Source organism: Esox lucius, chromosome 11 (genome assembly GCF_011004845.1).
Source record: "Esox lucius isolate fEsoLuc1 chromosome 11, fEsoLuc1.pri, whole genome shotgun sequence".
Classification (NCBI taxonomy): domain Eukaryota; kingdom Metazoa; phylum Chordata; class Actinopteri; order Esociformes; family Esocidae; genus Esox; species Esox lucius.
The window spans coordinates 32080105-32106578 of NC_047579.1; the positions used below are offsets into that span (position 1 = coordinate 32080105).

General features: G+C 39.6%; 1 long non-coding RNA gene across 2 annotated transcripts; it reads right to left on the bottom strand.

Moving 5' to 3' along the window:
- Positions 1-12386: 12386 nt before the first annotated feature.
- Positions 12387-25871, bottom strand: LOC109616296. 2 transcript variants are annotated; one of them, XR_004576482.1, is made up of 3 exons: positions 25652-25871; positions 22978-23103; positions 12387-12449 (listed from the first exon to the last, which is right to left on the bottom strand). It is a non-coding gene; the product is annotated as an uncharacterized LOC109616296 (long non-coding RNA). The 2 variants fall into 2 exon arrangements; XR_002197408.2 differs by lacking the exon at positions 12387-12449 and having other exon boundaries at positions 22770-23103.
- Positions 25872-26474: the final 603 nt, after the last annotated feature.

The window sequence follows — 26474 nt, forward strand, 5'->3', positions numbered from 1 at the left end:
GATGCAACTCAGGTGAAATTATATTTATTTGTGATGAACTGCAAAACCCACACTCCATGGTATGGTAATAATATATTTTAACAGATAACAGCACTTGGTTAAACATCCAGCTATAGGGAATTGGATTATGGGTTAAAAAATATTTAGGGCTGGCCTAACAGTTGCTGTTGTAGTCTAAATACTCTTTTGGAAACCAAGCTGACCATAACAGCCTAGGTTTTAGCCTTGGCTAAAACTTAGTCTTGCCGTCTCATAAACATTGGCCAAGGAGTGAGGGGGTATCATCAGCAAGGATTTCCTGACCTCATCGCACTCTAGCAACTCCCTCTGTTGACTTGGGTCCTGTAAAGCTAACCGAGTTTGTCAGTTAAGTATCTGTACCCTCACAGGTGCTGACACACATTAGATTGTTAGAGCTTCACTAGAAAATTATGGTAAAAAAGGAGAATGTCTTGGAGCGGTCTGGAAATTACAAATCCATCTGGGAGTTGTGATAAGTTGGTTACTGAAATAGGGAAAGGAAAACTGAGTAAACAAGTGGGTAAATAAATAGTCTTAGGGTTCAGTTCAATCAAACATACATTGTGATTCATAAAATGACATTTTAGTCAGCAGAATCCGGAGTGGTTGGTAGGGATGTTGGACATGGTTTGCCCCAGGGCTGCACCTGCAAGCTTCATTATTGTCGTCGACCTCAGAATTTGCTGTCCTCCATGCGTTGGTTTCAGCAGAAACTCTCTGGTTGAGAGAGGGAGTTAGAAAAGTAGAACAGCTTGGCAATAAGTGCAGAGAAGGACACATCCTGACCATCTCTTATGCGACAAGGCATGGCAATAATGACAAATTAGTCATTATGAATTGTGGATGTAAAAAGATAAATAAAGGTTTTCTTCAAAATAAACCCAAAATCACGCTTGTAGGTGATATCATGAAGACAATAGCTAGCACAAATCGTAGCATGGAAATCAGCTCTCTGGTCAACAGTGATGTCACGATGAACTGTGTGCAGACTGTTCATTCGGAGGCGCTCATTCAATATGAAGAAAATGTTTTAAAGAAAAATGTAATTGTTTCCGTTTGGCACTTTCACATCGATGCTACATTAAATTTTAGCTACTTAAAAAAAAAACATGAATGTAAAGGACCTAGAAATGGTGAACTTGAAGTGGTTTTGACAGGTTCTGACCAACATTTTGTTTCTTTTTAAACCAAGTTAAAATAAGCTTAAGTACCTTGGGCCAACATTCTCTCTATTGCTGACTGTGTGCTCACAGATGCTGCTGTGAGAAATACTACACAGGGTGCATCCTATATCCTTCTCTATGGTCTCTGCTTCATCCTTCTCTATGGTCTCTGCTTTATCCTTCTCTATGGTCTCTGTTTTATCCTTCTCTCTAGTGCTGGAATTTCCTACTCTAATGACTCAGATCTTGTCAAGTGGTTCAGTAAAACGTTTGAATCTTTCGAGTAATTTCGTTCAATTTCATTAATTTCACCCAGTAATGCTCCCCATTTACGTAACATTTCTACTTAAGCAAACGCTTTGTTTAGTCTATGATCATTACTTTCAAAAATCAAATACTACATTCATTACTGTATGCATCCAATTATCTGGTACAAACATATATTTATGAAGCTTGATCTACTTTTCTTTGAGAATGTCAAACTGTTGGACAGAGAGTAGGCTACTGCATTGAAGCCATCATATTCGGTTGGGATAGAACTCCGCTGGCAGCCGTTCAAACGAACGAAACAATCATTCAATTGAACGATAAAAATGAATGAGGCAGTCGTTCTTGAGTCTTTTCTACTTAAGCAAAGGCTTAGTGTATGATTTCATATGTGTTTATCAACAGCAAAATCAACTACTACATAATTAATTTTATGCTTATGTGCAATTGTTACAAGCATGTCTTTATATTGCTACTGCCTTGATTTATATCTTTGCGAAAACTAACAGCGTATTCTGTGGTTGGGTAGAATCCCACTGCCATGCGTTCAAATGAACAAAACAACCGTTTACTTGAACAATAAAACTGAATGAGTCAGTCATTCACAAGTCTTTTTTGCCAGACCGCATAAGCGGAACCGGCCTAGAAGAGCGCTTGTCTCTTACTGACTGACTGACTGAGTGAGTGAGTGAATGAGTGCCTGCCTGACTGACAGAACAACGGGTCCCAGGATTTGTTCAGGACAGACAAAAACTTCACTGGCTACAACCTCCAGTATAGATTATAGGAAGCCTAAAATAAAACAGTTCTGGTGGATATTAGGATTTTTTCAGGATAGACAAACACTTCGCTGGCTTCATGATTCTCTCCTCTTTTCACTTGACAAAAAAGTTGGATATCCTCGCCTTTATTTATAGATACTGTACCAATGTCATTCACAAATGGCTAATTAGTTGTTAAACCGTCCAGTGGCAAAAGAGTATTTGTTCGGGATCGACAAAAACGCTGCTGTCTGCCACCTTCAGTATCTACGTTTATAGGAATCATAAAATGAAAATTTTTACTATTGTATTTGCCATTATTTCTGGTGGATTTTCGACTCAGAGTTTACAGATTCAGAACAGGTGGTAACAATTAGTTCAGTCAACTCAGAGTTAGGTTAACCCTTAGTAAAGCATGTGCAAGAGGAGATAAAATGCTCTCATCAATGGAAAGCAGATAACGTGATTCATCATGGAAACAAGAGAACAAGGTCTCGGACCCCGTATCAACAAGTATTTGATACACTGCCGATTTTGCATGTTTTCCCACTTACAAAGCATGGAGAAGTCTATAAATGTTATCATAGGTACTCTTCAACTGTAAGTGATGGAATCTAAAGGTGAGGGATCTGGGATGATCCCTCACCTTCCCACAAGGTGAGATCTTGCATGGAGCCCCAGACCAAGGAAGATTGACTGTCATCTTGAACTTCTTCCATTTTCTAATAATTGTGTCAACAGTTGTTGCCTTCTCACCAAGCTGCTTGCCTATTGCCTATAGTTAACCGAAAACACCTGCAAAGGCCTCTAAATGGTCTCTCAGTCTAGTTTTGTAGGCAACACAATCATGGGGAAGACTGCTGACATGACATGTCCAAAAGACGATCATTGACACCTTGCACAAGGAGGGCAAGACACAAAAGGTCATAGCTAAAGAGGCTGGCTGTTAACAGAGCTCTGTGTCCAAGCACATTATTAGAGGCGAAGGGAAGGAAAAGATGTAGTAGAAAAAAGTGTACAAGCAATAGGGATAACCGCACCCTGGAGAGGATTGTGAAGCAAAACCCATTCAAAAATGTGGGGGAGATTCACAAAGAGTGGACTGCAGCTGGAGTCAGTGCTTCAAGAACCACCACGCACAGACGTATGCAAGACATGGGTTTCAGCTGTCGCATTCCACTCTTGAACAAGACACAGCGTCAGAAGCGTCTCGCCTGGGCTAAAGACAAAAAGGACTGGACTGCTGCTGACTTATGTTCTCTGATGAAAGTACATTTTACATTTCCTTTGGAAATCAAGGTCCCAGAGTCTGGAGGAAGAGAGGAGAGGCACAGAATCCACGTTGCTTGAAGTCCAGTGTAAAGTTTCCACAGTCAGTGATGGTTTGGGGTGCCATGTCATCTGCTGGTGTTGGTCCACTATGTTTTCTGAGGTCCAAGGTCAATGCAGCTGTCTACCAGGAAGTTTTAGAGCACTTCATGCTTCCTGCTGCTGATCAACTTAATGGAGATGCAGATTTCATTTTCCAACAAGACTTGGCACCTGCACACAGTGCCAAAGCTACCAGTACCTGGTTTAAGGACCATGGTATCCCTGTTCTTAATTGGCCAGCAAACTCGCCTGACCTTAACCCTATAGAAAATCTATGGGGTATTGTGAAGAGGAAGATGCGATACGCAAGACCCAACAATGCAGAAAAGCTGAAGGCCACTATCAGAGCAACCTGGGCTCTCATAACACCTGAGCAGTGCCACAGACTGATTGATTCCATGCCACGCCGCATTGCTGCAGTAATTCAGGCAAAAGGAGCCCCAACTAAGTATTGAGTGCTGTACATGCTCATACTTTTCCTGTTCATACTTTTCAGTTGGCCAACATTTCTAAAAATCCTTTTTTTGTATTGGTTTTAAGTAATATTCTAATCTTCTGAGAGACTGAATTTGGGATTTTCATTAGTTGTCAGTTATAATCATCACAATTAAAATAAATATATCAGGCTGTGTGTAATGAATTAATATAATATACAAGTTTCACTTTTTGAATGGAATTACTGAAATAAAGCAACTTTTTGATGATATTCAAATTTTATGACCAGCACCTGTATATATAGCAAAAATATAGCAATAACATACAGTGGATATAAAAAGTCTACACACCCCTTTGAAAATGCCAGGTTTTTGTGATGTGAAAGAATGAGACAAAGATAATTGTGACCTATAATGTGAACAATTCAATTGAAAAACAAACTGAAATCTTTGAGAAAAAAATGTAATAAAAAAATAAAAACCTGATTGCATAAGTGTGCACACCCTTAAACTAATACTTTGTTGAAGCACCTTTTGATTTTATTACAGCACTCAGTCTTTTTGGGTAGGAGTCTATTAGCATGACACAATATTTGCCCACTCTTCTTTGCAAAAACGCTCCAAATCTGTCAGATTGCGAGGACATCTCCTGTGCCCAGCCCTCTTCAGATCACCCCACAGATGTTCAATTGGATTCAGGTCTGGGCTCTGGCTGGGCCATTCCAAAACGTTAATCTTGTTCTGGTGAAGCCATGCTTTTGTGGATTTGGATGTGTGCTTTGGGTCGTTGTCGTGCTGAAAGGTGAACTTCCTCTTCATCTTCAGCTTTCTAACGGACGCCGAAGGTTTTGTGCCAAAATTGGCTGGTATTTAGAACTGTTGATAATTCCCTCCACCCTGACCAAGGCCCTGGTTCCAGCTGAAGAAAAACAGCCCTAAAGCATGATGCAGCCACCACCATGCTTCACTGTGGGTATGGTGTTCTTTGGGTGATGTGCAGTGTTGTTTTTGTGACAAACATACCTTTTGGAATTATGGCCAAAAATTTCAACCTTGGTTTCATCAGACCATAACACATTTTCCCACTTTTGGGGGTTTTGATATTTGTTTTTGCAAACTTCAGTTGTGGCTTGGATGTTTTTCTTGTTAAGAAAATGCTTCCGTCTTGCCACCCTAACCCATAGCCCATTCATATGAAGAATACAGGAGATTGTTGTCACATGTAGCACACAGCCATTACTTGCCAGTAATTGGAAGCGTCTCTGACCAGTTTTCTTCCAGTTCTTGATAATGTCTCTGTTGTAACATATTTCTCCACTTGATGATGACTGTCTTCACCGTGTTCCCTGGTATATCTAATTAGGAAATTAGTTTGTACCCTTCTCCTGACTGATATCGTTCAACAATGAGATCCCTCTGATGCTTTGGAAGCTCTCTGTGGACCAAGGATTTTGCTCTGAGATGCAACAAAAAAAAACAGCTGAACTTTATTTTAGATTAATCAGAGTCACTTTAAATGATGGCACGTGTGTAATGACTTCTGTTTAACATGAGTTTGAATGAGATTGGTATATTCTGAACACAGCCGCATCCCCAGTTATAAGAGGGTGAGCACACTAATACAACCAGGTTATTGTAAGGTTTTTATTTTTCATTTTTCCCCTTCGAAGATTTCAGTTTGTTTTTCAATTGAATTGTTCACATTATAGGTCACATTAAAAGAGGAAAATGTTCTGACATGATTTATCTATGTCTCATTCTTTTTTACATCACAAAAACCTGCCATTTTCACAGGGGTGTGAAGACTTTTTATATCCACTATATATGCTGCCTCTGGATGATGTAATACGGAATCACAATATAAATGTTCTCTGTTATGCCGATGACACACTGTTATATATTTCAATGAAGCATGGAGAAGCCCCAAAATTAGCTAATTTGGAAGCATGCGTTTCAGATATTTGGAAGTGGATGACAGAGAACTTTTTGCTTTTAAACTCAAGAAGAACAGAAATGCTGGTTTTAGGAACCAAGAAACAAAGAGTTTTGTTGGCAGATCTCACTGTTAACTTCGACTGCATCATGGTCGTATCCCAAAACACTGTAAGAAACCTCAGCGTTACCCTTCACCCTGACCACTCCTTTGATTAACATCAAATATGTCTCAAGAGTTGCTTATTATCATCTTGGAAACATTGCAGAAATCAGAAACTAACAGAAAGCAGAAAAATGAATCCATACTTTTGTTACTTCTAGATTAGATTACAGCAATGCTCTTCTTTCCGGTTACCCTGATAAATCAATAAATAAACTGGCTGCCTGTTAGTTCTAGCGCTGATTTTAAGGTTTAATTGTTAACCTATAAATGAATGCATGGACTTGCTCCTACTTACCTTGCTGAAATGATCCAGCCATACATACCTACACAGGCGGAGGCAGGGCCTTCTCTCATAGAGCTCCACTATTGTGGAATTAAGGTTAGAAATGCAAACTCAGTGCAAACTTTCAAGTGTCTACTAAAGACTCATCTCTTCAGCATGGTCTTTGATTAAATGTAGTCTGGCCCAGGGTTGTGAAGGTGACCAGAAAGGCATGATACTGTCCACCCTTGCTGTCCTGCCAGGTGGACTGTCTTCACCACTGGGATGCCCTCTCTCCAATGCCCTTTGGGGGCGGAGTCACTGGCTTGTTGTTGTCTCTCTGTTGCGCACTTCTGCAATTGGGTTGTACTCTGCTGGCAATACTCGGCACTCATTCAGGGTGGTTGCGGTTAGTGGGTGTCGCTATGGTTGATGCTTGGCAATGTGGGTGGATTGATTTCCTGCCTGTCCGGAGCCTCCTGTCTCATCCCCAAGGTCTTACACTGCAATATTATTGTGCTGGGGGAGTCGGGTCAGTTCTCCTTCTCCACTATAAATCCTTGTAGATCTAAGGAATGCATTTTCTAAAGTTTCCCTGTCTCCTGCTGTTTTAAACTTAGGAGGACATGAGGTCTTGGCCCACACCTGTGGAGTACCAGGCTTGAAAGACTCGTTGCTGTCCCTGTCCAAAGTCCTCCTGGTTGTGTTGCAGATCAAGACGATATTTGACGATTTCAGTTGCCACATTGCTGACCCCCCCCCCCCCCCCCCCCCCCATGTTGTCCCTGTCCTCGTCCATCTGGTCATGCTTCTGACCTGGACTAGGTTTATATAGACTCTGGACTCAGTCCACATGGATTTATTAATTATTACAATTTGTATTCTTAATATGTTCACCCGGTACAGCCAGAAGAGGACTGGTCACCCCTCTGAGCCTGATTCCTCTCTAGGTTTCTTCCAAAATTTCGAGTTTCTCATAGCCCCTGAAATTCAACACTACTGTTCTTTGCCGTGTATTTTGTAAAAGCACTTTGTGACAACTGCTGATGTAAAAAGGGCTTTATAAATATATTTGATTGATTGATTGAAGAGACATTTGCTCTTGGCTGGCTCCGCTGACGAGGTCCGGCAAAAACTATGCGTCTGGAAATTAATCTGTTGTGCCTTACTTTATACTCTTAGACAGAGGGCAGGCCCCAGAGGGCCTCATAATTGGAATTCATGCAGAACAAAATGGAGGTCAATGGTGACATTTAACAGAGAAGTAGTGAGAAGATGGCAAGGTGAATCAAGTCAAGTAAGTGTTCAACACTTGATATTATTCAAAGGGCAGTAGCTATTTCAAATACTGCCACTGGGAGGCACCAAGCAACCAATGGTAAAGAGAGGAGTCCAAGTGGCTCTGCACTCCAGCTTCCTTTTTGCCATTTTTCACAAGCGCTAACACACTAAAATTGCTGCTATGAACAATATTCAACATTTTGCAATGTGAAATGTACCACAATCCTTAAGCATAGTTCACCTGTTAATTTCTGGCAAAACTCTCTTTTAAAGCACAATTGTCACCAGGTTGTCATGAAGAAAATATTCCCATTCAATACACCAAACTCTAATCATCGCAATTACCACTCTCAACTAACAGAGTCAGGATGCTGAGGCAGAATAAACATTTATTTTTATGACTATAATTCTATGCCTGTTTTAAAACAATTCCCCCTCATGCTAACTCACATGTCGATGAATTACCGTGCAATATTTTGAACTGCAAGTGTATTTTACTGTTTCGCAAAATGCTGCAAAGTTCTGAGTGTTGAGAATGCTGTTTTAAAAGCAAACCGCAATTTTCTAAAAAATGGTTGTTAGCGAATGGCAGAACTCGGATAGTTCTGGGCTCAATCAGCTACATTTAGACCTGCTACAGGTATAAAGTTTCACTAATTTTTTGCTTTTCATTTAATTATATACATCTGACCTTAATCTTCAAAGATGTCATGTTTTGTCAGAGGACCAGCCCACAGATAACAGCCTTTTAATCTGTTGTTGCATCCTCTCACATTCCCATGTTGCTCACTGATACTCTGTGCCACTCCAGATGGAAAATCTGGAAGGAAGACTCTTACTAGCATGTTTGTGTGTGAGTGTGTGTGTGAATTCACCCTTTTAAATGTTTTCTAACTCACTGTCTTTTGTTTCACCCCTCTCTGTCCCCCCGCATATGAAATATGTTTAACCCAGCTGTGTAACAGGGAAAAGGGTTATGTTGTATTCAGATGAAATCTGATGTAATATAATGCAATTGTTCTGAAAGAGTTTTAAGGGGAGATAAAGATGAGAGATGAGTAGAAAAGAGAATGAAGAAATGGTGAAGGAAGGAATAGGTGAAAGAATTTGGTAAAGAGTTTTTTCACAATCGTTAACACATTAAATCTCATTCTATGTAAAGCTCAATTTTCATTTTCTTGTCATCCAAAAAATACTGCCTTTCATTAGCAAAACTCACATCATTGCAATTCTAAAACTCTACATTAAACACTTTGCCGAGGTGTAAACACTAACAAGCATAATTAGTCATCAAGCAATCAGGATATTGGCATGAATAAAAAGGGCCACCGGTGAGAGTACCTGAATTTTAGAGGACATGGACGAGATGAAGAGAAACAAGAACAAGCATTTCTAATGACGTTCGTGACACTGTACTTGACCATGTCCTTGACCATGTACTTGACCATGTCCTTGACATGTCCTTGACCATGTATTTGACCATGTCCTTGACCATGTCCTTGACCATGTCCTTGACCATGTCCTTGACCATGTCCTTGACCATGTCCTTGTACATAATATTACAATGAGTGAAGTTTAATCAATTGACTTTCAGAAATGAAAATAAATTACTTATGGTAAACACATCTGACTATTGTCTTTACCCATTTCATTGTTTCTGTACTATGAATCCGTATGCATGAGCACGAACAGGACAGTACAACAAAAAGTGCATTGACTTGAGACTTGTTTCTGTGGAACTGAGAGACAGCAGTTGATAGACAGGTGGTAGACCATGCATGATATCTGAGGCTCAAGAACTGGCAATTGTGAACATGGTTGTTTGAAAACAATAATATCATGCAAAGTGTAGAATGCAGTAGGAGATTTCTGATAGACATTATAGTTGCAGATCAATGAATACCTTTTTATAGTAGTGTTCCCAATTCCTCCATAATGTTACAATTTGTGTGAGGAGTCTAGTGTTTAGTCAACATGATGAGAGTTTCAATAAGTGTGTTTCTTGTTTTGTGAAAAACTGTTAATAATGGAGAAAAGCGATGGATAAGGGGTGAAGAGAGGGTCATTTAAGGTCAGCTGCTATAGTATGTTGCCTGTGTGGTCATCTGGTTGGTTTTTAAGTGTTTTCTCTCTAGTAGATTGACATGTTGTTGGTGTCAATGGGGTCCCTCTAGTAGATTGACAACAAAAGACTGGAGAAGTTGTGTAATGCTAAAAAAAACTAACTAACAATTTAAGAATAAAGTTTCTCAACATAAAATTGCAAGTTTGCAAGATCTCATCATCTACTGTATATAATATCATTAAAGAATTCAGAGAATCCGGAGAAATCTCTGTATGCAAGGGACAAGGAAAACCAATATTGAATGGCCGTGATTTTCGGGCCCCCCTGCATTATAAACAGATACGATTCTGTAGTGGAAATCATTGCATGGGCTCAGAAACACTTCTGAAATCCATTATCAGTGAACACAGTTTGTCACTGCATCCACAAGTGCAAGTTAAAACTCTATCATGCAAAGAACCATACATAAACAAGATCAAGAAATGCCAACGTCTTCTCTGGACCCAAGCTCATTTTAGATGGACTGAGGTGAAGTGATAAACTTTCCGGTGGTCTGACTAAACAAAATGTGAAATAGTTTTTTAGAAAAAGAAATGTACTACGGAACATTCTTCTCAGCACACAGTTGAAAAGCCAGCATCTTTGATGGTATGGGGGTGCATTAGTGCACGTGGCACGAGTGACTTGCACATCTGTGAAGGCACCATGAATGTTGAACAATATTTACAGGTTTTGGAGCAACATTTGCTGCCATCCAGACAACATATTTTGTCTTGCTTATTTCTTTTAATTTATTCTCATTTATTTCAGTAAGACAATGCCAAACCACATTCTGCACATATTACAACAGCAAAACAGAGCTCCAACGTCTTCTTTAAGTTTGCGGATGACATCCTGGGACATCCTGGGTCTCATCTTCAACAATAATGAGACTACTTGAGAGGAGAACCTGGCTACATGGTGCCAGGACAACAACCTCTCTCAAACGTCTGTAGAATTAAGGAGACAATCATGGACTTCAAGCAGCAGCGGGCTGGGGGGGGGGGGGGGGGTCATACCCCCCATACACATCGATGATACTGAACTGGAGAGAGTCCCCAAATTCAAGTTTCTCAGTGTGTTCATCAAAGATGACCTCACTTGGTCCAGGCAAGCAGACTCTGCAGTGAAAACTGCCCATAAAACCACTACACTTCCTGAGGAGACTCAAGAAGTTTGGCATGTCAGAAAAAACTCTATAGGTGCACCACTGAGAGCATCCTCTCAGGTTGCATTACTGCCTGGTACGGCAGCTCCCCTGCTGCTGGCCACAAGGTCCTCCAGAGGGTGGTGTAGTCTGCGGAACGCGTCGTCGGCTTCCATCTCCTCTCTGTGCAAGGCATCTACCATACAAGATGCCTTAGGAAAGCACGGAACATCAACAAAATCTACAGCCACCAGGCTATGGTCTGTTCACACGGCTGCCGTCTGGTAGATGCTGCCAGAGTATCAGAGCACGCACTTCCTGACTCACAACAGTTTTTTCCCTCAGGCCATAAGGCTTCTCAACCAGCAACATTGATCTATCATCATATTGATCACATGAACATTCCAAATGCTTTGATGACTTTGTATGTACATTCAATGTACATTAGAATATTTGTATGTACCATTCATAGGCATATTACATCTATATTATATTTATACTATTCGGTACTCCTACCCATATTGTCCATATTCCCCATTCTACACCCATTAAAATTGCTGCTAGTTTACATTGTTATGTATATTTTTTCAAATATTTTGCTTTATATATTTCTTAACTCTTACTGTGCCATGTCACAAGAATTTTATTGTTAAGAATGACTCTGTGTTATTCAGTGAATTTGATAAACAAAGAGATTTTGACATGGCTCCATTGTAAAAGATTACGGATGCCAAACTGGCCTGCTTGCAGTCCAGACCTGTCACCCCCTGAAAACATTTGGCACATTATGAAATGAAAAATACGACAAAGGAGACCCCGAACTGTTGAGCAGCTGAAATCCTTTATCAAGTAGCAATTGGAAAACATTTCACTTTGAAAACGTCAGCAATTGGTCTACTCAGTTCCCAAACGGTTACAGAGTGTTGTTTAAAGGAGAGAAGATGCTACACAGTAATAAACATGCCCCTATGCCAAAACATTTTTAAACGTGTTGCTGGCATCAAATAAAAAATAATAAAGTTTCTCTGGTTCCTCATTTGATATGTTGTCTTTTTACTGTTTTCAATTAAAAATAGGGATTAAATTATTTGCACATCATCGCATTTTGTTTTTATTTGCATTTTCCGCAGCACCCAACACTTTTGGAGTTATGATAAAATCAGCTGATTTCTAAAATGTGAATCATTTATATGATCATTTTATTTACTGATGTAAACATTTACATTGTGTATTCCATTATTCCAGCTTTCAAAAGTGAATAAAAGGTGGTGAGTGAGTCCTAAAACAGACATATACCTTATATATTACTTTTTCATTGTTCTATGGAAAACCTATACAGGAACCACACAAACTATGATGGATAGTTGCCCATCGCTGCAGGAGAGTGTGAGCTGGTGGTGTGTGTGTGTGTCAATGAGTGATGTGGTGAACTGTTGTTTAGGTCTCTTCTGTAGTGACAGAGGAGTGAATGGTAATCTGGGCGCGTTTGTATGCCGCAATCAGCTCTCAGTTGGCATCACAGGTGTCATAGGTCATCTCCCTGGTGAGGAGCAAAGATTGGGATACCATGACAACCAGGTTGAAATCTGACTTGGTCATGGTCCTCCCTCCCACTAGGCCTGTCTGTCATTATCTCTGTAGATGTACTGTACATGAATGTTAGGGCATTGACTTGTCTACGCTTTTGCTCTACTCTTCAACTTCTTATCCTAAAATGACTGGATATGGTATTTAATGGGTTTTTGTCCATGTTTCTACCCATGTTCATTTGTGTGTGTGTGTGTGTGTGCTTGCTTGCATACATTTGTGTGTGTGTCTTGTGACTGTGTCTGGTGGCTCTGCATTCAAATGGATATTCTTAGCATGGTTAGGGACACGTCCTCCCCTCAGCTCAACACTGATCCCTCTTTTTTTTCTTCAGTTAGCTTCCCTGCACTTTGATGGTGAAAATGAGAGGAGAGAGGAGGAGCTATACACTGTGTGTGTGTGTGTGTGTGTGTGTGTGTGTGTGTGTGTATGAGAGAGAGTGCAAGACACAGAACTATCCACCTCAAGTCCCAAGTAGACAGTCGCTTGGTAATTACTGAGATGTTATCACACACACAAAGAGGCAAGAATGCTAACACACACACAGACACGTACGCACACACACACGTACACACACTATGTGTATGTGAGCCCCTGGTATATATTTGATTCATCTCATTATGTGAGTGTTTGTGCATTCTGTTTTATGATTTCCACTAGTTGGGGAATTATGGCATGTGCACATGATGTCATCATTGTGTGTGTGTGAACACACTATACTGCAGCAAGGCTTAAGCCACAATGTGGCTATATTTCTTAACTGAATAATCTACAATGCTGCTTGAAAGTATGTGTACCCCTTGTGCAATCATTTTTGTTTTCAGCGTTCAATCAGTATTTATCTGACACAAAAGGATAATTGTTACCAATTTCTTGTTGGTTTGGATGAAATAACATGTACTAGTTGAATCATGTAGACTCTTATGCTAGATATCATTTGAAAGGAGACACTTTGAAGTTTGTGGAGATGTTAAATTAATGTAGGAAAATATAACACAATAGATCTGGCAGAAGATTAAAGGAATTAGTTCAGGTGAATAGTGTGAACCTGAGGTTCATTGATTAAATCAAGTTGGTAAGTAGAATAAGATGAGTAAATAATTTGAACTTGTTATGGGTAGTTAGTGATGGGAAATTTGACTCTTTCCACTGACTCTGATCTTGTTGAGTCGTTTTGTTAATTTGAGTCAGAAATGCCTACAGCCCCCCCACCTCGCCCAATAAATGCACATCATCATAATGCATCATAATGTCCTTTACATGCCTTTTCTACTTCAGCAAATGCTTGTTTTACTCTGTGATTACAACTATGTTTATCATTACAATAAAAATCTAATACTACATTAAGGTAGGGCATGTGTCCAATTATCTGCTACAAACGTGTTTATAATGCTACTTTCTTGATTAACTTTTCTTTGAGAACTTAAAACTAACAGCTGTTGGACAGAAAGTAGGCTGCTGAGCTGGATGCCAGGGATTGGGGTAGAACTCCGCTGGCAGACGTTCAAATGAACGAAACAACCGTTCAGTTGAACGATAAAACTGAATGAGTCAGTCGTTGACAAGTCTTTTTTACTTAGGCAAAAGCTTTGTGCTTTATTGTCTGTGTTTTTCATGACATCAGTAATCAACTTATTATATTAATTATTATGGTCTGCGTTAAATTATCAATTATAAACATGTCTTTATGATGATCCTGCATTTATATATTTTACTCTGTGAATGTACATAGATGATAATTGGAGAACTGAGCTGGAGGACCGGGTAGGTCAAACCAGCGGACTTTCATGATACATTTGAATGAGTCACTGAAAAAAGGACTTGTGAGTCCCGAGTTACTAAAAAGATTTTTTCAATATAAACAAATTGTTCGCGAACTGCACATCACTAACTGGCTCATCTAGGGAACATCAAGAGTAACTTGGGATGTCGGGTGTAACTTCCTGATTAACCCGTACTACGAAAGGTGTATACGTTTTACCCTTATTCACAGGTATGATGTCATGACAATTTACGCTGTATCTCTAAAGCAGGTTGATGCTTGGCAATGTGGCTGGATTGATATCCTGCCTGTTGGGCACTGTCCAGGGCCTCCCCCAGATAGGGCCACAGTGTCACTGGACCCCCCTGTCTCAGCTCCAAGGTCTTACGCTGCTATATTATTGTGCTGGGGGAGTCGGGTCAGTTCTCCTTCTCCACTATAAATCCTTGTAGATATAAGGAATGCATTTTCTAAATGTTCCCTGTCTCCTGTCGTTTTAAATTTAGGAAGACATGAGGTCCTGGCCCACACCTGAGAAGTACCTGGCTTGAAAGACCTGTTGCTGTCTGTGTTGCAGATTTAGACGATATCTGACAATTTCAGCTACCACTGTGTTGACACCTCCCCCTCCCCCATGTTGTCCCTGTCCTCCATTCTTCCGACCAGGACTAAGTTTAAATAGACTCGGGACCCACATGCATTTATTAATTATTACAATTTGTACTCTTAATATTTTCACCCGGCACAGCCAGAAAAGGACTGGTCACCCCTCTGAGCCTGGGTCCTCTCTAGGTTTCTTCCTAAATTTCAGCCTTCATAGGGAGTGTGTCCTAGCCACTGAAATTCAACACTACTGTTGTTTGCTCCTTGGGGTTTAAGGCTGGGTGTTGTTTAAAAGCACTTTGTGACAACTACTGATGTACAAAGGGCTTTTTTAAAGAAATTTGATTGATTGATTGAGGCTATCTTCATGGTTAACTCGATGTAACCATGCATAAGCACCGCACCGCCGCCCACAATCTTGTTGGGAAAAATGCCGGCACCTTTGTTAGACATAATCAAAACTGGCACACGGATTGTGAGGCTCACTCCGCAGGTCGAGGGTGTTTAGAGGCCGTGCAACTCTTCTAGCTTAACCCAATAATGTTCTCTAATAAAGATATTGATCCTCAATTCAGTATCATTGCCGGCTTCTAGGGCCAGACATCTCCAATGCTACTCGCCAAAGTGATGCCCTCACTATTGAACAGACGAGTGTCCCTTGCTTTGCGATATTTTGCCAGCGGACTTTTCATGTGTTCCATCGTTAATGTCACAGCATAAATGTCCGGGTATTTGGTCATATCATATTTGATCTGACCTATGGCTTGTAAACATCTACTTACATTCAAGACAATTAAAGAAACATTAGGTGGTGATTTTCTTATAACGGTAGTACAGTATCTCACAGAAGTGAGTACACCCCTCACATTTTTCTAATATTTGATTATTTCTTTTCATGTGACACCACTGAAGAAATTACACTTTGCTACAATGTAAAGTTGTGAGTGTACAGCTTGTATAACAGTGTAAATTTGCTGTCCCCTCAAAATAACTCAACACACCGCCCTTATTAATGTCTACACTGCTGGCAACAAAAGTGAGTACACTCCTAAATGAAAATGTCTAACTTGGGCCCAATTAGCCATTGGGTCTCAGGTGTGTTCAATTTGGTGTTATCGCTCTCACACTCCCTCAACATGGCACCTCATGGCAAAGAACTCTCTGAGGATCTGAAAAAAATAATTGTTGCTCTATACAAAGATGTCCTAGGCTATAAGAAGATTGCCAAGACCCTGAAACTGAGCTGCAGCATGGTGGCCAAGAACATACAGCGGTTTAACAGGACAGTTTCCACTCAGAACAGGCCTCGCCATGGTCAACCAAAGAAGAGGTTGTCTTTGGGAAATTGACGTATGAGTGCTGCCAGAATTGCTGCAGAGGTTGAAGGGGTGGGGGGTCAGCCTGTCAGTGCTCAGACCATACTGCATCAAATTGGTCTGCATGGCTGTCATCCCAGAAGGAAGCCTCTTCTAAAGATGATGCACAAGAAAGCCCACAATCAGTTTGCTGAAGACAAGCAGACTAAGGACATGGATTTCTGCAACCATGTTCTGTGGTCTGATGAGTTGGTTTGGGTTGGTGTCAAGCGTGTGTGGCGGCAACCAGGTAAGTAGTACAAAGTGACTCTTGCCTACAGTCAAGCATGGTGGTGGAAGTGTCATGATCTGGGGCTGAATGAGTGATGCCGGCACTGGGGAGCTACTGTTCATTGAGGGAACCATGAATGCCAACATGTACTGTGACATACTGAAGCAGAGCATGATACCCTCCTTTCTGAGACTGGGCCGCAGGGCAATATTCCAACATGATAACGACCCCAAACACACCTCCAAATTGACCACTGCCTTGCTAAAGAAGCAGAGGGTGAAGGTGATGGAATGGACAAGCATGTCTCAAGACCTAAAGCCTATTGAGCATCTGTGGGGTATCCTCAAATGGATGTCGGAGGAACGCAAGGTCTTTAACATCCACCAGCTCTGTCATGGAGGAGTAGAAGAGGACTCCAGTGGCAACCTGTGAAGCTCTGGTAAACTCCATGCCCAAGAGTGTTAAGGCAGTGATGGAAAATAATGGTGGCCACACAAAATATTGACACTTTGGGCCCAATTTGGACATTTTCACTTAGGGGTGTACTCACATTTGTTGCCAGCGCTTTAGACATTAATGGCTGTGTGTTGTGTTATTTTAAGGGCACAGCAAATTTACACTGTTATACAAGCTGTACACTCACTACTTTAAATTGTGGCATTTCTTCAGTGTTGTCACACAAAACGATATAATCAAATATTTACAAAAATGTGAGGGGTGTAATCACTTTTGTGAGATACTGCATGTTAAAATTGCCGGAAATCCTTTGTCAGATGACGTGATCACCATTTTATGGTGACCAGTAGGTGTTCTGGTTCGATGACTCACACATCCCCCTCAACTGTAGGCTACGTAAAACAGTCATGTGAACTACATACAAATATTGAGTAGGCTATTGTAAGTGTAGGCTACCCACCACATCTGTACTGTGTATTAATAATGAGAACTATTAATACACACCAAATTATTGTTAGAATTAAGTCATTCTTTACACAACTGCATTAAATCCATATACAGTGGGGAGAACAAGTATTTGATACAATGCCGATTTTGCTGGTTTTCCCACTTGCAAAGCATGTAGAAGTCTGTCATTTTTATCATAGGTACACTTCAACTGTGAGAGACGGAATCTAAAACAAGATCCAGAAAATCACATTTTATGATTTTTAAGTAATTAATTTGCATTTAATTAATTTGCAAGTATTTGATACATAAGAAAAGCAAAACGTAATATTTGGTACAGAAACGTTTGTTTGCAGTTACAGAGATCATATGTTTCCTGTAGTTCTTGACCAGGTTTGCACACACTGCAGCAGGGATTTTGGCCCACTCCTCCATACAGACCTTCTCCAGATCCTTCAGGTTTCGGGGTTGTCGCTGGGCAATACAGACTTTCAGCTCCCTCCAAAAATGTTCTATTGGGTTCAGGTCGGAAGACTGGCTAGGCCACTCCAGGACTTTGAGATGCTTCTTATGGAGCCACTCCTTAGTTGCCCCAGCCACAACCCATTTTCAATGCTCTTACTGAGGGAAGGAGGTTGTTGGCCAAGATTTCGCGATACATGGCCCCATCCATCCTCCCCTCAATACGGTGCAGTCGTCCTGTCCCCTTTGGAGAAAAGCATCCCCAAAGAATGATGTTTCCACCTCCATACTTCACGGTTGGGATGGTGTTCTTGGGGTCGTACTCATTCTTCTTCTTCCTCCAAACACGCCGAGTGGAGTTTAGACCAAAAAGCTCTATTTTTGTCTCATCATACCACATGACATTCTCCCATTCATCCTCTGGATCATCCAGATGGTCATTGGCAAACTTCAGACGGGCCTAGACATGGCTGGCTTGAGTAGGGGGACCTTGCATGCACTGCAGGATTTTATTCCATGACAGAGTAGTGTTACTAATGGTTTTCTTTGAGTCTGTGGTCCCAGCTCTCTTCAGGTCATTGACCAGGTCCTGCCGTGTAGTTCTGGGCTGATCCCTCACCTTCCTCATGATCATTGATGCCCCACGAGGTGAGATCTTGCATGGAGCCCCAGACCGAGGGAGATTGACCGGCATCTTGAACTTCTTACATTTTCTAATAATTGCAACAACAGTTGTTGCCTTCTCACCAAGCTGCTTGCCTATTGTCCTGTAGCCCATCCCAGCCTTGTGCAGGTCTACAATTTTATCCCTGATGTCCTTACACAGCGCTCTGGTCTTGGCCATTGTGGAGAGGTTGGAGTCTGTTTGATTGAGTGAGTGGACAGGTGTCTTTTATACAGGTAACGAGTTCAAACAGGTGCAGTTAATATAGGTAATGAGTGGAGAACAGGAGGGCTTCTTAAAGAAAAACTAACAGGTCTGTGAGAGAGAGAATTCTTACTGGTTGGTAGGTGATCAAATACGTATGTCATGCAATATAATGCAAATTAATTTTTTAAAAATCATACAATGTGATTTTCTGGATTTTTGTTTTAGATTCAGTTGAAGTGTACTTATGATGAAAAAATTACAGACCTCTACATGCTTTGTAAGTAGGAAAACCTACAAAATCGGCAGTGTATCAAATACTTGTTCTCCCCACTGTACCATGAGATTATATTCCAGAAATATGTCAGAGACTTATTAGTGGCTATAGGAGACGTTTACTCCATGTTTTTGCAGATTATGGAGGTTCCACAAGATATTGATCGAAGAGGTTCACATATTTTTGTACACATGAAATCTGAGTTTGTGTTAAATAAACCATTTATGTTTTAAAATGCATTTTTGTCTGTCCTTTTGGAATCATAATTACAAATTAGAGTTTATAAAAGTATTTTATGAATTTAGTTTAATATTTTATAAAAAAATTAAGACCATCCCTGTAGGTTTCCCAAACTTTCAAGCAGCACTGTTGTTTGTTAATTGCTACTTCAGAGATAAGGTTAACATTGGAAAAAAAACATTACCTGTGCAAACATCCCTTTCTCCTGGACTTTAGTATCAGTAGCTAATGTCAATAAAACATGATTTCAAAATGATGGTACATTCTCAGAAATATTTTAATAAGATAGTAAAGTGTACCCACATGTTTATCAAAGCTGATACACTGATAGGAATTCTACGCAATTGTGACCAGAGAAAGGAGAGAATGTTCTACTGGACTACTAAGTGTACACCTTGTGGGATAAACAACTATTAATGGTTGATCAGACGATAATGTCTCCAAATTCACCAGTAACAACAATCAACCTTCACAGAATATCTTGCTAATTTGGTCAAATTCTTTGTCTTTTCCATATATTACATAAATATGCACTGGTTATTCTACAACAATATGCATATGTTGATAATCACCAAGACAGTATGCGTTCTTGTTGGCAAGCAATCATGAATAATAATGTAACACATTTGGGAACAAGTTATGGTGAAACTTAACATGAGATTGTGAGGGGGCATTTACACATTGTCTTTGGGGCGGTACCTTAGGAACAGCTGAGCTGCACTGAGTATATTACATTATGTAATGTTATGTAAAATTCAGATAGATGTAGAATTTGACATGTAGAACAATCTCTCTTCATTGAATTCCTGCTACATTTGACATTCAGTTTGCAACGGAATACGGACATGGTTGGATAGAAGACCCACCAACCAGTCAGGTTTCCATAAATGTTATCATACTATATAGATTTTTTTTTTTTATGGAATATAATTCATTGTGGCTGTGAAATGTGTAACATCTGTATTTGACCTTTTATAAATTTTGACTACTGTTGCTATTTTGAATGTATGAGTGAGAGAGGAGGAATGTGTGATTCACCTAGGCTTACATAAAGCTGATCTCTAAATATAACAGCAGGCAGCAGCATGACTCCAGATTTCTGCACCAAAGCTATCGGCCATATTGATATGTGCGTGGGCCCCACACAGCTGACTGCTTTTCTGGCTTAACACAATGCACCATTCCCTTACCTTCCCTCAGCTGTAGACACTAGATTAGCCTAAATTCATCACCATACAATACCGTAGGTAGCCAATAGTAGCTTAGCATCATCTTACCTTACAGTATCTGACAAAAGTGAGTACACCCCTCACCTTTTTGTAAAAATTTGGTGATATCTTTTCATGTGACAACACTGAAGAAATGACACTTTGCTAAAATGTAAAGTATTGAGTGTACAGCTTGTATAATGTAAATTTGCTGTCCCCTCAAAATAACACAACACAGCCATTAATGTCTAAACTGCTGGCAACAAAATGCATTCATTCGTGCTTTGTTAATTGAAAACAACATCTACTCTATTGTAATTCAATTATCATTTTGTGTGTTTTGTTCAATGCGGAAAAGTGTGTATTTTTCATTTTTGAATCAGTGTGAATTAAATTGATCAGAGATAAGCAAAACATTAAATGTCAAAAACTTGAAATTGTTTATCAGCATGTTTGTTTGTTTGTCAGCATGTAAATGTGAGGGGTGTACTCAACTTTAAATTGTAGCAAAGTGTAATTTTTTCAGTGTTGTCACATGAAAAGATATATTCCAATATTTGCAAAAATGTGAGGGGTGTACTCACTTTTGTGAGATACTGTATATCATGTAGAAATAAAGGTTTTAGCTGACATTAGCTTAGCTTAGCTCAAACAATTAATAGAATAAGTGTTAGCTTATCATCAGCCAAAAAAAATGTGGCTGTGTTTTCTGTGTTTTTATGAAAGAGATTGAAGACAGTAATTAATTTTGATTAACAATTTGGACATGACTCTGACAGTGTCATTGACCAATTAATTTAAGATTCAAACCAAGTTGACAGTGTACATAAAAATTGTGAAGGTCCTCACTAGTGCTGATGGTGCCTAAACCAAAGCAATAACATGTTAAATTACAGCAGCTTGGAAAAAACCTAGATAGGTTGAAACATATGCAGAAACCTAAAAGAAGCCGAACAGAATCATGGTAAAATTTTAATTGCCAACTCACCTCAACAAAAATGCATTGAATAAAGAAGGCAGTGGTGTGCCCTTTTTACATTTTCCTCCAATGGGTTTAATGAAGCAGTCGAGGAGAGAGGACATCGGAAGTATTACATTTAGATCTTCCCTATAGCTGTGTTGGTTCAGTGTGTTCCTGAGAGAGCAACCTGTGAATGCCACAGTTAACACCAGATAGTAATACCAGTGTCTTACAAGCTAAAATGACTAGGTCGTGTAACCTTTTCAACTTTACAATATGGCCCAAATTACGTATTAAAGGTTAAATGTCCAGTCTCCTCCTAGAGGCTTACAATGAGTCACAGCCACAGGTTACACTTTGAAATGGAAAAAAAGGGAACAATATTGTTCCACCATTTTTTTGTACCTTCCACTGCAGCCACTGTAGTTCTGCTGGTCAATTGTTCAGCGGATGTTAGCGACTGATATGTCCCTGCCTAACTCTGATCTGTCTGAAAATTATTTTATCTTCTTTATCTTCATTATGGTGAGCATTCTTCGCTCATCCACTGTTGGGGTAATTGGTCCGCTGGTAGTCTGCCATTGCTATGCTTTTCAGTGCTGTCTTTCTTCTTCTTAGCAATCCAATAATTAGATTTTGATATTTAATGTTTTGCCTATCTCTGATCAATTTAATTCACACTGATTAAAAAATGAAAAATACACACTTTTCCGCATTGAACAAAACACACAAAATGATAATTGAATTACAATAGAGTAGATGTTGTTTTTAATTAACAAAGCACGAGAAGTTGTGGCATACGACCAAATTGTAATGGCTAAGTGTTGTGCATAGACGCAACGTAGCGTAGAGTGTCTAGATACATAGCGGTGATATACTGGCAATACACAACAAACCCATGTAGTATTCAGATATTATTATTACAGCATGAATGCATGTTTTGTTACGATTACGCTCATCTAGATAACTTAAGGAACAAGAGAACATCTGTGTTTAGATTCTCCCTCAGAAAGTCACACTCTGTCAATTGACCACTGGGCTTGGGGTAGTTGTGGAAGAGTGGTCTCTGTATTACAGAATGTATGCATTCTTGTAGGTAGACACACTTGCCTATCTTGCATATATCAGTGAGAACAACCATCTAATGATGAGATGACATATGGAACATTCATGAAAACAACTATGCTGCAATTCCAATAAAATAATTGAATGTACCTCTCCCTTGACTCAACCAGGTACTCTACTATTTTTCTACTGTACGTAACTGTTAAATTCCAACACCCCTACAATCCCATATTGTTATTATAAACTGGCTACAAATACAGACCAGTTTTCCTGGACCAGTAAAAGTGATGTGGTGTCATAACCAGGGTATGTATACAAAATCCTATACCATGCTTACTAGCCAATAAACTTTCAATCCACCGGATTAAAAATGAATGTGTGTGGTTGCATATGGGCAATATACCATGACTATGAACTGTTTTTATGTAAAACACATTACAGAGTACCTGGATACAGCATTTGGCTGATTGGCAATAAATCACAAACCCTTAAGATGCCATATTGTTGGTTACAAACTACAAACAGAATTATAACAGTAAGCTGACCTGGGTCTAGTCGTCTAACCTGCCGCCTACAGAGCACATGTACAGCATGCACTATAGCATGGGTTTGAAATCCAGCCCACTGCTCTTTCAGCAAATCTCAGACATCTTCTACCTTTCACCACTTTCCTGTACAAAAAAAAAGACAATGCATGAAAATAATTATTTAGAACAGTAAAATGTTACAAAACATAAATGATTCAAAAGTACTTTACTGTGTTTCCAGTTACGTTCAAATTGCTAAAGCTGAAATACAAACCCGATTCCAAGTTGGGACACTGTACAACTGTGAATAAAAACAGAATGCAATGATGTGGAAGTTTATTCAGAATACAACATAGATGACCTATCAAATGTTTAAACTGAGAAAAAGTATCACTTTAAGAGAAAAATAAGTTGATTTTAAATTTCATGGCATTAACACATCTCAAAAAAGTCTTCTTTTTATAACAGACTGCAAACGTCTGGGGACTGAGGAGACAAGTTGCTCAAGTTTATGAATAGGAATGTTGTCCCATTCTTGTCCAATACAGGCTCCTAGTTGCTCAACTGTCTTAGGTCTTCTTTGTCGCACCTTCCTCTTTATGATGCGCCAAATGTTTTTTATGGGTGAAAGATTTGGACTGCAGCCTGGCCATTTCAGTACCCGGATCCTTCTTCTATGCAGCCATGACATTGTAATTGATGCAGTATGCGGTCTGGCATTGTCATGTTGGAAAATGCAAGGTCTTCCCTGAAAGAGAATACGTCTGGATGGGAGCATGTGTTGTTCTAGAACTTGAATATAACTGTCAGCATTGATGGTGCCTTTCCAGATGTGTAGGCTGCCCATGCCACACGCACTCAGGCAACCCCATACCATCAGAGATGCAGGCTTCTGAACTGAGCACTGATAACAACTTGGGTTGTCTTTGTCCTCTTTAGTCCGGATGACATGGCGTCCCAGTTTTCCAAAATTAACTTCAAATTTTGATTTGTCTGACCACAGAACACTTTTCCACTTTGCCACAGTCCATTTTAAATGATCCTTGCCCCAGAGAAAACGCCTGCGCTTCTGGATCCTGTTTAGATACGGCTTCTTTTTTGACCTATAGAGTTTTAGCCGGCAACAGCGAATGGCACGGTGGATTGTGTTCACCGACAATGTTTTCTGGAAGTATTCCTGAGCCCATGTTGTGATTTCCATTACAGTATAATTCCTGTATGTGATGCAGTGCCGCCTGAGGGCCCGAAGATCACAGGCATCCAGTATGGTTTTCCGGCCTTGAACCTTACACACAGAGATTGTTCCAGATTCTCTGACTCTTTGGATGATATTATGCACTGTAGATGATTACTTCAAACTCTTTGCAATTTTTCTCTGAGAAACTCCTTTCTGATTTTGCTCCACTATTTTTCGCCACAGCATTGGGGGAATTGTTGATCCTCTGCCCATCTTGACTTCTGAGAGACACTGTCACTCTGAGAGGCTCTTTTTATACCCAATCATGTTGCCAATTGACATAATAAGTAGCAAATTGGTCCTCCAGCTGTTCCTTATCTGTACATTTAACTTTTCCGGCCTCTTATTGCTACCTGTCCCAACTTTTTTGGAATGTGTAGCTCTCATGAAATCCAAAATGAGCCAATATTTGGCAAGACATTACAAAATGTCTCACTTTCAACATTCAATATGTTATCTATATTCTATTGTGAAATAAAAATAAGTTTATGAGCTTTGTAAATTATTCCATTCCTTTTTTACTCACAATTTGTACAGTGTCCCAACTTTTTTGGAATCGGGTTTGTAGTCTAGAACATTCTAAGCTCTTTTTTCTGTTATTCCATGTACATTCAAAAAGGTCACAATAAGTGTTAATCACTTCAAAACAGCATAGTCTAAGGTCTTATAACTTTAATCTAGTAGGCTACTTTTTTCAAGTGCCATATCAGGATTCAGTGGCAATCCAAATTGTGTTTTTAAAAAACAAAAACATACAAGGTCAGTTCTTAAATATAGAAAGACCAGGAGTATTTTACCCCCAGTGCGAAGTACAACACTCACCCAGGTGCTACACAAACATCTATTAAAGTGTGATATTCCACTCTTAGGTAAGCATACCATTTAGGCCCCAACCCACCCCAACACATTTTTTTTTTTAAGTGTAAACATGTCTAATAAATACTATACATTTCTTTCTAAACTAGGTGGAGGTAAAATGTATGTAATATATATATATATGTATATTATTAAATATGTGAATAGTCAGCACTGAATTTAATGGACACCAAGTGTACTCTTTAAACTCATGGTTGTTCCAAAAAAGTCCTTCTGAAGATTTAGTATTTAAAGACTGTATTTTCCTTATTTTCAAGAATAACAAATTACTCAATGTTCCAATACTAATGTTCTAAATACCCAATTTATTTATTGATCCTTAAAAGAAATTCTGGAAAATACAAAAACATTTGAAAATGTCCTGAAATGTCCTAACCTTGTTCTAAAAGCAAGTGATACTTGATATTTGTGCGAAGTATGGCCATAATAATAATTTTAAAAAATCAACAATGTTTTTTTCTGGAAATTAAAATAAAAGCCTATGCTGTCTACTTGACAACTTTTCTAGTTTTGTTAGGCCTTATTTGTCGTTTCAATTCGTTTGTATTTTTGGTGGAATTCAACTTTAATTAAACATACCAGGTCCAGCTACAGCACATTGCAAGCTCCTGGAAGGAGTTCCCACCGCAGCATCTCATTTTCAGCAGGCCAAGATTTGCTGCATGCTCTGCATTGGTGTCTAGATAGTGAAGCATGACAAGTCGGGGGAGAGCTGTATAGTACTGCATTCCACTTATGTTCTTCAAACAACAAACAAACAAACAAAACCTCATGCAAGAACCCAACCAAGAACCGCCTGTAAAACAATTAACACAAACAATGGACCACACAAAGTATGGAAACAACAGAACTTAAATAGGATCCCCAATTAGAGGGAACACAGTGCAGCTGCCTCTAATTGGGGACAACCAAAACAGGAGTGCAGAGATGCCAAGAGCCACCTCTGCTGTCAGGCCATGACTATGTCCCCCAGGCACATAGAGATGCACAGAGGCACCCCATAGTCAGGACTTGACAAGTGGGGGCTAACCAAAAACATCTGGGGCTAGAGGCCCAAAACAATGGGTCTAGTGACACCCCTGTTTTCCCAGTTCTAGACTAAATTAATTACATTTGCCTTCACAAACAGCTGTGTTCTGTTATTTATTAGGCAGATTTAAAACATTTCTACAGCCTGAATTTAATACTGTGTATTGTAGGCTATAGGTGTATTTCTCTCTTCAAACATTATTCAGCTATAGAAGACGCAACAAGAAATGTTTTCCACTCCAGTAAAACCTGTCATGTTATATGAACATTGTTCTCTACTTTATGTTATCTCAAGAACATCTTGGCTAACATTTGAAAGCAATTACATATAATAGCATTTTCATTACTTCATATTGCTGTAGGCAACTGTATG